The sequence below is a fragment of the Notolabrus celidotus genome, chromosome 14 (genome assembly GCF_009762535.1).
Source record: "Notolabrus celidotus isolate fNotCel1 chromosome 14, fNotCel1.pri, whole genome shotgun sequence".
Lineage (NCBI taxonomy): Eukaryota > Metazoa > Chordata > Actinopteri > Labriformes > Labridae > Notolabrus > Notolabrus celidotus.
Genome location: NC_048285.1, coordinates 14,383,471 through 14,396,973, shown reverse-complemented (window position 1 = coordinate 14,396,973; position 13,503 = coordinate 14,383,471). Strand labels below are relative to the sequence as shown.

Sequence of the window (13,503 nt, the reverse complement as noted above, 5' to 3'; positions counted from 1 at the left end):
CACACACTCACACACACACACACACACACACATTCCTTTTTTCTTACAGGCAATGCATTGGGAAGTTTTGATGCCATGCACATCCACAGGTAATATAGTATAGAGAAATACATGTAACCAGAGTTTATACAATTTTTTTTTTTCTTATATCTTGAGTATTTTTATAACTCATTAAACTGAGGCAATAAAAGAGAAGGTAACATTTAGTGTAAAGCTTTAAAGTGGCAGGTGTTTGCAGTCAATCTGTCTGCCCCTCTAACTCTTGACAATGACCCTCACTGTTTATGTCCAGACTCCCATGCAGAGCTGTGTAGTTTATTACACAAGCAGACAATAATCCCCATACAAGAGCACAATCCTACTGTTCCTCCCAGTTAAATCACCTCCTAAATAAAGGGAAATTGACATCCATAACAAATAACATAAACAGCCTCAGTGCTCCGAGGGGGATTTTGTTGCTCGGCTGAATGCTAGCCCTCCAACAATCATTAAACAAACATCCTCTCCAGGACCTTTCCATGCCCGGGTCTCCTCCACATGTCGCACTGTGGTTTGGAAAGTCTCTGCAGCCACGGACGTTATTGTATGTAACAAGTTCTGTAACAAAGTTAAGGAAAAATTGGCTTGCTGCTGTGGTAGAGCTGGAGGCAAGCAGACCCTGAGAGTGGAAAAGCAACCCTCAGACAAAGTCTATTCATGTCCACAAATATTAAATGGACAATGTCAGGTTGGTAGTAGGTGGTCAGGTTGTCACATTAAAAATGTTCCTGCTTTCCAATAGTTGTGTGTTCTTTCTTTACCATACCCAGAGCATGCTCTGATTGAACACAGCTTTTTAAAGGGATATGAGCCCAACTGAGTCAAATCTATATCAGACATTTCTTTTCACTTCACACGCTCATGCTTCTGAATTGTGGTAGAGGGGATTTACGTCTTGATTCATGGTGGCCATTGTGCATGTAAAACAATACCATATTGATAACCTCTGGCCTGCTGCAGTTATGTCATAAGGTCAATTTTAGGGGCTCTTTTTTAAGGTTGTTAATGTCAACAAAGGGAAGGAAACGTTTTCACTTAAAGACGCTGAGCAAATACATACAAGGTTTTAAAGAAAAAGGATGAGGTATGCAATTCCATTAAGACACCCTTGCTACACACTGTTAATATTTAAAGGACAGAGTCATAGATTCCATATACACATCTTTCTTTTGCTCCACAGTCTCTCTCTGTGTGTGCATAATTGTGTTGGTGGGTTGTGTGTCTAAGGTGTCCAAGTGATGAGTTTGAGTTTGTCAGATGCCTCAGCCCCCAGTTGAGAGCCATTTGTCATTGGTGGGATTCATTATTCGTGTCCCTATCCCCCCCCATCTGGGCAGTGTGATCACCACTGACCCCCTGTGACAACAACAGCACCTTCATTATGTCACCACGGCCACCCTGTCACTACAGCAACTCTCTAACTGTCTGGGTGACACCCCCGGGTGGGACTCCAATCTCTCATCTGGAGGCCTGCCTGTCTCTGAGCTTGTCACTGTATGTGTGTGTGTGTGTGTGTGTGTGTGTGTGTGTGTGCGTGTGTGTGCGTGTGTGTGTGTGTGTGTGTGTGTGTGTGTGTGTGCGCGTGTGTGTGTGGGGATGGTATTATTTCTCCATAAATCAGTCTTTACTTTTCAAACTCTTTGATGGCTCTGCCGCTCAGTTCAGTTTAGTTTCCTGTTGCTAACAGATTGTCTGGCTGAATTATTCTAATGTATTCATCCATCTGGTTCCCTTAACAGGTACAAACCACACTTCTCTATTCCAGTATTCCAGCTTTTGCACAATTTTATGTTTCATCCCTTAACAGTAATTCCAGGAGTATAAGCTGACCTCTAAATTGATGAAATAATTTCCCAGAAGGTGTAGCTGCAGCAGAGATATGTAAATGTTTTGTTGCTTATTCCTGTGCTGTGTTATCATATTCTCCTTCCCAATGGGATCATTTAAGATAACACACTGGACAATGTTATACTATTACCTCTCCCCCGATTTTCTAATCAGCAATTATTCAATTATGTCCCATTAGTTGGAGGGTGTTGCCAATGTCGCCGCCCTGGGCGTTTAGCCCCTGCTCTCTGTCAAGGGGAGACCCAGAGGGCCCCGCAGAACGCCTGTGATTAGTGTTGCGTCTGCAGAGAGGTGACAGAATCCCTCTTCAAATATTTTGTCTTCATTTTACGGCTCTGAGATGCAATTATGGAGCAGCAGTTCATTACGGCAGCACGCGGCGCTTCATGTTTTATGCATGCTGCCTCATTTAGGGCCTTTATTAACGAGCCAGGTCTGACCAGGCTGCTCGAGACTATACTGCAGGCTGCGCTGTGGCCACCACTGCTTGTGTTTATGCAGGTTTCTCTTTGTGTGTGGGTGTGTGTGTTTGTGAGCCAGCAATATGAGTAAGCAAGAGTGAGGAAGTGAGTAAAAGAAATAGACTGAGTGAGGCATGAAGGCTAGATGAGAAATAAAAAAAAGGAAAGAAAAATGTGATTGAGAGAAAACTGAATGAAGCAGAGTGTGTGTGGTCAGTGTAGTGGTCACTTCACCGCTGTGCCCTCTTTATCCCAGCAGCCGTCCTCATAACGTGGCTCTATAGTGTGGAGGCTGGCGCTGGCTTTAAGGCAGTAGATTGAAGGGGTGGGGGCAGCAGGGGTGACTAACTGCACCTCCCTCAGCAGAAGAAACTCCATCTGCATCCAACATTGAGACAGATGAGGCCAATTTGGCTCCTTAAATTTCTGGGCTGTGATGGATGTGGGGTGGCTGTGCACACCGAGAGGTTGGTAGAAGGGTGTGAAGGGGACAGGGGGGGAGAGAAGGGAGACAGGTGAGAGAAGGGAGAGGGAGGGAGACGTCCAGGATATGAGAGGGAAGAGGAGAGAAGGGTGAAGGAAATTCATTTCTGAGCATAAGCAGTTGATTGTATTTTTGAAATTGACTGTTATTAAAGAATCTGTTGAGCAGATATGGAGTGTTGTAAAGGAGAGAGAGTCAGATGGTTGAAGTTTTTCTAACACTAGACATTATGTAGATTACATGTGGATTTTTCCCACATATTGTTGAATTATCCGAACTTCAGAGAGGACAAATTGAGCTACACTGTTAAGAAGACAAAGCAGTATGCAGTTTTTCTGAGGCGAATATACCACATTATTTTTGCACTGGCTTTTCAGATCTTAATCGTAAGCTTATTTACTAAAGCAAAAAATCAGTGTAGCCCAAAGAGGTCTGAATCAGATTTTATTTCTGCTAGGAGCCGTGCCAAAGGGATAGTGAGCTGAATGCCTACCAAGTGTATTGTTTTTTGCAGCATTGCATTTTTTCTGCATTCAGTGTTTGTATTGCACACAATGAAAACATATGGGGGCAAGGTTACAGTATGGCTTCATGCATCTGATTTCAATCAGGTGCGCCAGATTATTCATGTCAAATACTGGAATGTACTCAAGAGTAGTTGCACGACTTAGAAAATGCAATTTTATGTAACAAATACAATTTTCAAGTAGTCAGGTTGTATTTGCCCACTGTTTTTCCCTGCTTTAACTGACTGATTGACCCGCTCACTGCAGACCAGAGCTCCCATCTGTGCTGCAGATCCGCCCCCTTTGATAAGAACTACCATCCTCAGGCCTATATAAATATTTTATCAAGTATAATGGAAATTGTCAAATCCATCTAATTGTGTAATGCATTATGAAGACATCAAACTTAAACAAAGCACATATGCTATCATTTCTTTTAATGACCGGGACAGGCTGGGCCGGGCTGAGCTGGCGGTTTGGTACCCAGGGGGCCTTCCACATGGCTGGGGGGGCTGGCAGCAACCACTCTGGATATACGTCTCTCTCTGCTCTGCCCAGACCTGCACGCTCACATTTCATCAAAGGAATCAATTTCTCAAATGTGCACAACTGTGAGCCATAATTATATTAGGGCCCAATGGCAGTTAGCCATGACATGAAAGCAAAAGAAGGAGGGAGAGGAGAAAGGGAGAAAGAGAGTGTGTACATCTATGCATGTTTGCATTGACATGTTTTATGCTATTGATTATATAAACATTCAGTATAATACTCCTAGCTTTCCACACTGTGTTTTTTTTTGATGACTTTTATAACACCTTTGTTGTGGATCTTGGGGTTTCTCTCTGGTGTGGGAGATTTAGTGGTTGTTGCTGTCTTAAAAGATAGGGGGATTAGGGTGGAGGAACGAAAGGTAGATGAAAGTAAAGGTACAGGGGACCAGAACAGACAAATCACAGCCTTAGTATGTGTGACATGTCTTGGGGGTGCTGGTTTAGGACTAAATCGCAGGTAAAGGCAGAGGGGATGATGGTGTTAATGGCCTGTGACAACACATCCTCTGTATGTGTCACTTCAAAGAGTAAACAGCCAAGTCAATATTAAGAAATGTGTTTGTATGCAGATGATTCACACTTGAACGTGATCGGCTCATATGTAAAATTAACGTAACTCTTAAGTTTGCAGAATAAAACAAGGTAAAAGTTTTCTTGTATTTATTTGGCTTTAACCTCCTTGTTTCCTTTTCTCCCACTCGTTCCTCTCATCTTCTCAATCCAAGGGTCAGCACTGAATCAGAGTCACCCCCCCCCTCTACAACCCTGCACTGATGAATGGCTTATGGAAACAATGTGTGCGCCGGGTTGTTATTCTGTTTGCTTTACATTGGACAGGCTTGAGTTAGCGTCCGACTGGGATCCTATCTCATTAGACCAAATGCAGCATTAAGACAATCATAAAAATCATTTGGCAACTGGCATCCCACTTAGCAACACCTGTCAACATAAAGGCTGCAGATAAACTCTGCAAATTACAGTAAGGACTGAGATTGAAGAGAGAGAGAGAGAGAGAGAGAGAGAGAGAGAGAGAGACCCATATGCTCCGTGTTGTTGCAGAGTTAATGATATGAAGTGGTTGGGCTGATGTGGAGGCTTCATTCTTGATGATATTGATTGTGGTTTTAGGGGATAAAGTGTGTGTGTGTGCGTGCGTGTGTTTGTGTGGGTATTGCACATCCATCTGTGTTCATCAAGACTTCATTCATTTGCATTTCATTAAGAATAAATGTGCTTTGTTAATCCTTCATATTGATTAGCCCAAACAACCACAGATTTAGCAGCATGCGCAGCGTTTTGTTGATACAAATGAATCTCAAACCGACACCTTTTTCACAGGAACATCTCATGTCTGTACTCTCATGTCACTCAGTAGCTAACTGTTATGATTTTGTGAAAGTCTCCCCTCTCTCTCACATACTCTATTTATTCTTTCTTTAGGCAAACACCCACCCACAGCTCCTCTCTCTTACTCACACACCTCCTTTTTTCCCCCTCCGATGTATCTTCCCCTCCTCACCCTGTCCAAACATACATCTTTATCAAGCGGCTGTTGTCAGACAACATTAGATAATTAATAGGCCATTTGTCAGGCCGGTGAGAAACATGTTAAAATCCCCGAGCAGCTCCCCTGATAAATCCTGCCGCGCACACAGACGCCTTTGTTGTGTCAGGCTGCCATTGGAGCTGCAGATTTACCATTAAAGGACCCTCATTATTAATCACAACTAATGCTAATTAATTAGGTGTCTGTGTGTGTGTGCACAGAGGGACCAGCTCTAAGTTTCAGTTTGTTGTGTGCAATGTTAATTGGTAACTCGGCCCAGGGCCCTTAATAGAGTGCTTTCCATTTGGAAGCGAGAGCAGTTGACTAAGGGGTGAAAAAACACAGACAATGCTCTCATTAATTAAGACTGTGTAAAGAGCTCTGCTCCTGTTACTCTTTGGATAGTGTGTCTGTGTGTGTGTGTGTGTGTGCTTAAACAGTTTGCACAATATGAGTACCTGATGGTGATTTGAGTGTGGCAGTTGAGGATGTTCCATTGATAGCAGTTCGTTTTAAAGAGTCTGTTTTTATGAATCTTTTCAATGTTCTAGGGCGAGATTATATCGTTAAAAATATATGTTATACTTTTTTTTATTTCTCAAATTTATGGAGCTTGTTTTCTTTTGTTTTTTAATCCCTCTATTTTGTTTTTCATTTACAAAAAAGAATAGAAAGACCCAAATGCCCTTTATATGCTCTAGAGTTTAATTCTAAGAGTCTATTTCAGAATTAAATATTTGGAGACAAATTATGACAATGAACCAAAACTGTTTCTACGGCTACCTCTGGCTCTGATTGTTTTTTGGTTTGTATCACTCCGTACCACAGACACCCCATTGGACCTGTAGACCAAAAGACTCCCCAAATGCAGCGCTCAGGCCTCCATTAAGCACAAAGACAGAGTTAATTAGGAAGCTTATTGCCTCTCCCGAGGGCACGGGGCTCCAAACACTCTCCTATACACCCTGCTGAGGGAATCTCGGCACAAACTGATGCACTGTAATTAACAGTGCTTAGCAAATCAACAGCAGCCATTTTGTGTCAGCCAGTAGCTGCGAGAGCGTTGGAATTAGCTGAATGAAAGATAATTATATTTGTTTTCTTTTGAATTCAGTTACGGTGAGTTGTGTCTCCCAGATGTCCGTGCTTGCATCTCCCTCAGGGTATCCTAATTTTTCCGGCAAATTAGTCATTATACATTAACAGTAATTATACCACAGCCCCCCTCTACCCATGCTGCATTTGGAGTTTTTATCACACTAAGCTGCTATGCTGTGTCTGATTCCCTGATTTTCCTGGTAGACGCATTGGAAGGCAGAGAAATGATGAAGGGTTCAGATGCAGAATGTGGATGTGATGACTAATGGAGGGGATCATGTGTGATTATGTTTGACCTGCGGTACAAGGGTAAGCCCAGAGTCCTATCTGTCTGTGCTCATGAGAAACAAATGATGTGTACCAATAAGACTAAAGGCCTGTCTTCTTAAAGGGAAGTGAGAAGTTTATTTCCATCTTACAGGATTTAAGGCCCCATCGGTTCACTTTCAAACCCTCTTTATCTGCGTAGATTAAGTTAACTGTGGATTGGTTTTGGGCTCAGTACATGAGTAATGTTCCTCTCTGACACCTTCTATAGTGTCATATCATGTTTAGAATCATACACAATGGACAGCGTTACTGTGCAAAGATAACAAAGTAAAATTGGACATTAAGTTATCGTCTGCAAAATAGTTACACATAATATCTGGAGTACTTTTCATGCATGGTAAACATAAAAATGTGGGAACGGTTATGTAAAAAGATTAAAAAATGCAATATTTTTTAGTTAATCTTCATGTTTTCATTATTCACTGTTAAATATTTGATCACAACACTGCATAATACTCAAATTATTCTATTAATGTAGGATAGAGGCATAGAATTTAGCTGATAAATGCATGCAATATCAAAAAATATATATGGGTAATTTTCAAAAGATGAAAAATTCAGTAAAAGACCATCACAAGGAAGACAGCAGTACAGAAAGGGGGGGGGGGGGGTGTTAACTGTGTCCACAGGTAGGTTATTTCTCTCTGTAAACATATGTATCCATTTGTCCCGTGGGTGCGTCCCCTTGCCGTCCCGTTGGCAGTGGCTGGGTCACACCTCCATTAGGGGCTTTGTCACAGTGATTAATAGCTCCTTCTATCATCTTTAATTCACTCCCTGATGATGGCGGCCCTGTTCGCTGCTCGGGGTAATCGTGTGATGTATGAGTCCCCCTAACACCTCGTGGCAGAGGTGAAAATCATTCCACCCATGCAGATAGCAGACCCTAGAACAAATGTTTTCCCTTTTAATAAAAATTAATGAATTAAACGCCAAGTGCGAACATTTAAATAAATAGAATTTGTGCATGTGTGTCTGTGTTTTCGCAGAGTGCTGTGATGTATGTTCTTCTCGTCCTGAGTGATCGTGATAAGCCGATAATATTGTTTTCCTCATTATTTTTCACTTTATCACTTTTGTTGTTTTTGAAATACATCACCATCCAAGTTCTTGCTTTTTTTTTACTCTTGCTGTCTCGTCCTATCATGATGTGCCATCTCTGTTAATAATACTGCTGAAGTCATGATTCTGCTCCCAGCTGGAGTTCCCCTTCTTTACCCAGAATTCCTTTGGTGCTCCTTCTTTGATGAAGGGCGTCAGCTTGCACTGATGAAGTAATGTCCATTATTGAAAAAACAAACAGGGCTATTTGCTTGAAGCAGGAAGACACACACACACACACACACACACACACACACACACACACCCACACACCAACCCACACACACACTCCATCCGATCATCTGTGTTCAGTATCTGTGCCGCCCCACACGTCTAAGCAGAGCTACGGTCTTTGACTTATCAATCATCTGCACATGAAACCACAATTTTCAGAACTCTGAACATAGCATATTTGCTTTCAGCTAACGTTTACCTTACAGAAACATATATGTTTATGAGCCGACATGCGCTTGTTGAGTCCACTGGACGGGGGGAATTTCTGGTCTAAATCAAATATAAACTTGCAGACCAGTGTGAGGGGGGAAATGTCAAAGGAGAAACAGCGATGGAGGGATACAGTTACCTTTAAAAGCTCTTGTCCCTCCACCATATGGCAAACCTCACATTCAGGCCTATAACCACGTTACTCAGTCTCCGTGCTGAAAATCATTATGTTGACTCCCAGAGCCACATTGGGTTTCATACCCGGCCCAGCTCAGCACAGCCTTTAAAAGACATTCCCCTCAAACACAGTGGGCCCACACAGTGTGTGTGTCAAACACAATAGTTTCACAGACACTGAGATCAGGTATTGCTGCAGGGCTCTGAGAAATACTATAGTTCTGGATCGGGTTCAGCAAATACGGACACATACTGCTTAACATAGAGAATACAGCCAAATATGTGCAATAGACAGCTGATTCAGCACAATGTGTCCATGCTTAGATTTTTATCTGCACAGCAAACACACGTCCTGACAGCATAATGATTCTTTACTGGCAGAGGAAAGCCTGTGTTCTCGTTATGCAGCAGTTGTGCATTCTTGCAAAAGTGGAAGTGTCACATAATTTAAGGATGTTTCTTTATGATGCACTTTCAAACTTGCCTGTGTTCAGACGCACGGTTAATCTCTCAGGTTGGTTTTCTAACCACCTGTGGCCAATCACAGTGACCCATCCAGTCAATCAGAAGCGTGGTTACTTCATGGCCAGTGAACAAGACGTCTGTGTGTGTATCTATGTGGATCAAAGGTTCCATGGCTGACAGCGCAGCGGTACAGTGTCACACAGTCAGCCCTTCAGGAATGTTCCTCAGCGCAGGGATGGGTTGTGGAGCCTCATTAGCAGAGCCCCCTCTCCCCGCGCCCTGTCAGCCCACATTAGGTACAGCCCTCCTCAGATGCACGCTGGGGAAGCAGCAGCTTCCTATGAATCATTTCCTGTTTGGAGCGTCTCTCTGTCTCTCTGTGTGACACCTGGCTGGCAGCGTGTCATCATCAATGACTTCTCCATTCGCTCACTTATCCAAGAACATACCTCTGTGTTAGCTGTTTGGTGACCTGCCATGTCTTTTTGCCAAAAGCTTCTGCAAATGTGTCTGTTTTTCTGATTCCTGCACTCCTAAATTCTGGGACAGACCTGCTTCGCTTCACCTGCAAACTGTGTAAACACTTTGAGTGATGGAATCTCTTCCCAGCATCAAGCTCCATTAGACACGTGTGCCATTCTGAAGAAGCCCAGTGTGGGTTCAAGGGTTGCACTTCTATGTCCTGCCTCACTCTATTCACAATTAACCCCAGTACGCTTCCCTGTGTTTTCACTGTACAGTGCAGAAAGAGTTCAGGAAGAGGAAATATAAAACATTCAGAGTAGTACAATGCTGAGCAGACCCTGCCTGCCCACCTTGGCATCAGCTCAAAAACATGCCATGTTGCTGCTTTGGGGTTTTCTTCAACTCAAAAACATTTTTTTTATACAGTTTAAGTCTTATTTTGATTTACTTTTAGGGATTTTCCTAAGCCAGTATGGTATTAAATGAGACACGGAATTAAAAGCAAGAAAAAACATTGAGAAACAACAAGTGTGGCTCAAACCTGCAGAGCCTTCTCTCTTTATTTGGCCTGATCAAGTTTACTCATGCTGCTTTGTATCTGTTATAACAGATCAATGGATACATAAAAGATGTCTCTCAGGCTTTAAAACCTGTCTTTCACAATCACAAAGAGCATCACTCTCACATGTACTCTTCTTCTCTCACAGATGATGGCGAGGATGACTTTCCACTTTACCCGCCCGACTACCTTGATGATGTCTGTGGCTCCGATGGTGATCCTGCACCGTCTTTAGCCCTGGCAGAGGACCCAGCGTCCCCCCCGCTGTCCGACGATGAGGCTTCACTCCAGGACCCCTTGGCATTTCAACACCCAGGCATCTTTTTATCCGAGCAGGAAGATCTGAACATTCCCTTGGACTTTGAACTGCGCGAGTCAGCAGTTCTGGGCGGAGGACTGGGCATCTGGAGCAACAGGAGGGTAAACGTCGGGGAGCGCTTCGGACCATACAGGGGAGAGCGCAGGCCATATCTCCGAGACCCCACGCAAGGCTGGGAGGTAGGAACCGGATGAATGAAGAAGAGTTCATGCACTTGTACTTTATGTGATTCAGAATGCTTGCTTTGCAAAGTGGGCTAACATAAACTAACTAAAATACAGCTGTTGAGTACCAAGAATTCAGAAAACAGGCTATTTTTTAAGAGCTAAATATTTTTCCACTGGATTTGGCTTGATGACTTGAAAAAATAGTGGGGACTTTTTCTCTGCTTGTAACAGAGCAGCTCAAACTCTGCCTTATGTTTACACTTGACAATTTTCTGCAAAGGCAGTAGCACACTTTTTGACAAGGGGGGTTTCCCCTGGCTAATATACACTTTAGCATTCACATCAGTCCTCTTTTTATTTCCTCCCATGGCGTCATGCACACATTTAGCCCAGTGACCACAGGGCTGTTGTTGCCGTTTGTTGCCCAGTGATGTAATGTTAGCTCAGAGCCATCGGAGGAAAGGCAGTGGAGGTTGTGCTCTTAACTCAATTAAAATGAAAAGCCATAAATCCCCTTTTTCATCCTGGTTAGGGACCCACTGCGGCCATTGGCAAATCACATATTGGTCAGCCGGCACAAGAAATCGAAGGCAGGGTCACGGGACAAGGTCAAAGGTTAGATGTGGTCTCAGTCAGTGTCAGGCTAGTTTGGTTTTATGGAGCAGGAATAAAAGGTTGGCAGAGGATCGGCCTCATTTATTCCCCCCAAAATAGATCCTCCAATTTGGACGTGAGGGTTAAGACCTTTATATCCAAGTCTTTGGCTCTTTGTCGGACAGAACCAAGCTCATTAAGAACCACTGACCATGCAGTCTTGAAGTGAAAGTCACAGGTCTGAATAAAACTTGGACTAATCCTAGGATTCTTTATCTTACTCAAGTTTTCCTACCCCATGGAGTCCATTTCAAGCAGCAAGCTTATGGAGAACGTGTTGGTAGGGTGTCAACATTCGGCTCATATAAATAGTTTTGGATTTGGACCGCGGCTCGATGGGTTTGGATCATAGCGGATTACTCCAGCCCATCAGCTCTGACTCAGTGGTTTTGGCTCGGACCAAACCAAAATAAATGTCTTATTTCACTCTGGACTACGTTTCTTCAGGATACGACTTCTCCCACATTATCAACTGCTGGGTGAGACCCAATATATAAATGTCTCCTTAATTGAAGTGAGGAAAAAATCTTCATTTTTGCCCATTCTCATAACACAATATCTTAATAAAACGGCTCTTTCCCTCCTGAAGAGATTTACAGCCGGTTGAACAATCTCTCTCAGTTATTCTTTTTCCCAGGGAAGGAAATAAAGGAAAAAGAGGTTTCATGAATTTTAATCTGGCGGTAATTTATGGGGGGCTTGAATAATAATATGTATTTAAAAAGCTGAGGAGCTCAGATGTGAGTGTGCATGTGTGTGTGTCTGGGGGCAGGAGGGTGGGGGGATCGAGGGGAAAGATGGGATCCCAGCGAGGCAGCACTGTATCACAATGTTTAATTACCAAGCTGACAGCGAGCCATAACTCTTTCCATTAAGTAAATAACTTGTAAAGAATTTATGATGAAATGCCACATTATTCAGAATGGATATTCAGTGATGGCATCCCTCTGCATTAAATATGGTAAACGCCATTAAGCCCTCCTGACCCCCCCTCTTCTCCCTTGCCCACCCATTTACCATCCCTCACCCCCCTCTCCCGCCTGCAAACCGTCAATATGCCAATAAGCCTGCGCAGGGTCTGTAAAAATAAAATTGATTTGGTAAATGTGAGTTAAGATAGATATGTTTGCTTTCATCATCAATTCTGCGCGGCACAGCGAGGTGATGTCACCGACTGGGGAATGCTAAAGTGGCGCTCCCATCTGGAGCGTTTGATGGAGGGCCCTGAGCGGCCCAGGCCAGTGGTGACAGACTGGGGGAAGTTTGTCACCAGGGAGGCCACCGCTCCTCAGCACCATCACCATAAATTTGGAGGCTTTATTCATAAAGGGGGAGAGTGAGTTATGGCACTCATGATGCTTTATGAATACAGGAATGGTGACTTATGGGAAAGATAGCTTCAGTAAATAAGAGGTAGAGAGGCAGCGGTGAGGGCTCTGTCAGGCTGAGACGCTCACCTACACTGTCGTATGCAGAGCTACGGTCCTGACTGTTCCAAGACTCTGCTCACTGGTGTGTGTCCATGTGAGTGTACCTGCATGTATTTGTGTTTGTGGGACAAATTGAGTATTAAGTGCTTTTTGTGATTTAATGATTTTGATTTAAATTGAAAGTTTTATCTCAGTTAAGAATGAAGGATTGTTTGATAAGAGATATGGTGAAAAAAAGTTTTGCATATGGGTGTTAAATCATTTCAATTACACTCATACATATTTTTTATGTTTTATATTTTTTGTCCTTCAGACATTTTAATATCGGATCAATGATTGTAGGTGATTGATTTATTATGGGAAAATAAAAATCAAATCTAAAAAAAACCCCCAAAAAACGTGTGAAATAAACCTGAAAAGTTTTGGATATCTAAATTAAATTAAATTAAATTACAATTTATTTCAAATATTAAAGCTTAAGGTACTTAATTTTGTTCATCAAAAAAAAATACCTTTAAATTATAATTTAAGTTACATCATAAGCAGTATATATTGCATTCTGTCTTCAGGTGCAGAATAAGCATGAGGTAGCCTGCACAGCATTTGCATTTATTTCTCCATGCTTCCTGGAAAACACTCTTTAACGCCTGGATGCCCACTAGTCCATATTCTGCTGTCTCTCTCTCTGAGTCGTTAGGCACATTGAAATTCAAACTCCATTTGTGTCTGTCCTCTTCTCAGCAGCAGCAACAATAAGACAGAGGGCTGGAGTCCGGGACAGAGTTATCCAGCACTCAATGAGCCTTTCGGCTCTCCCAAACTCGCAGCCCCACGGGATTATGGGTCCTTGGCTTAGAAA

At 42.9% G+C, this 13,503-nt stretch overlaps 1 protein-coding gene across 2 annotated transcripts in view; it reads left to right on the top strand.

The window, feature by feature from the left end:
• The window catches only part of mecom (MDS1 and EVI1 complex locus), a 147,534-nt gene that overhangs the window by 42,288 nt on the left and 91,743 nt on the right, over positions 1-13,503 (top strand). For both annotated transcript variants that reach the window (XM_034700893.1, XM_034700892.1), the window contains one exon: positions 10,223-10,572. The gene's annotated coding sequence lies outside the window, so the exon portion shown is untranslated. The remainder of the gene's footprint in view (positions 1-10,222; positions 10,573-13,503) is intronic.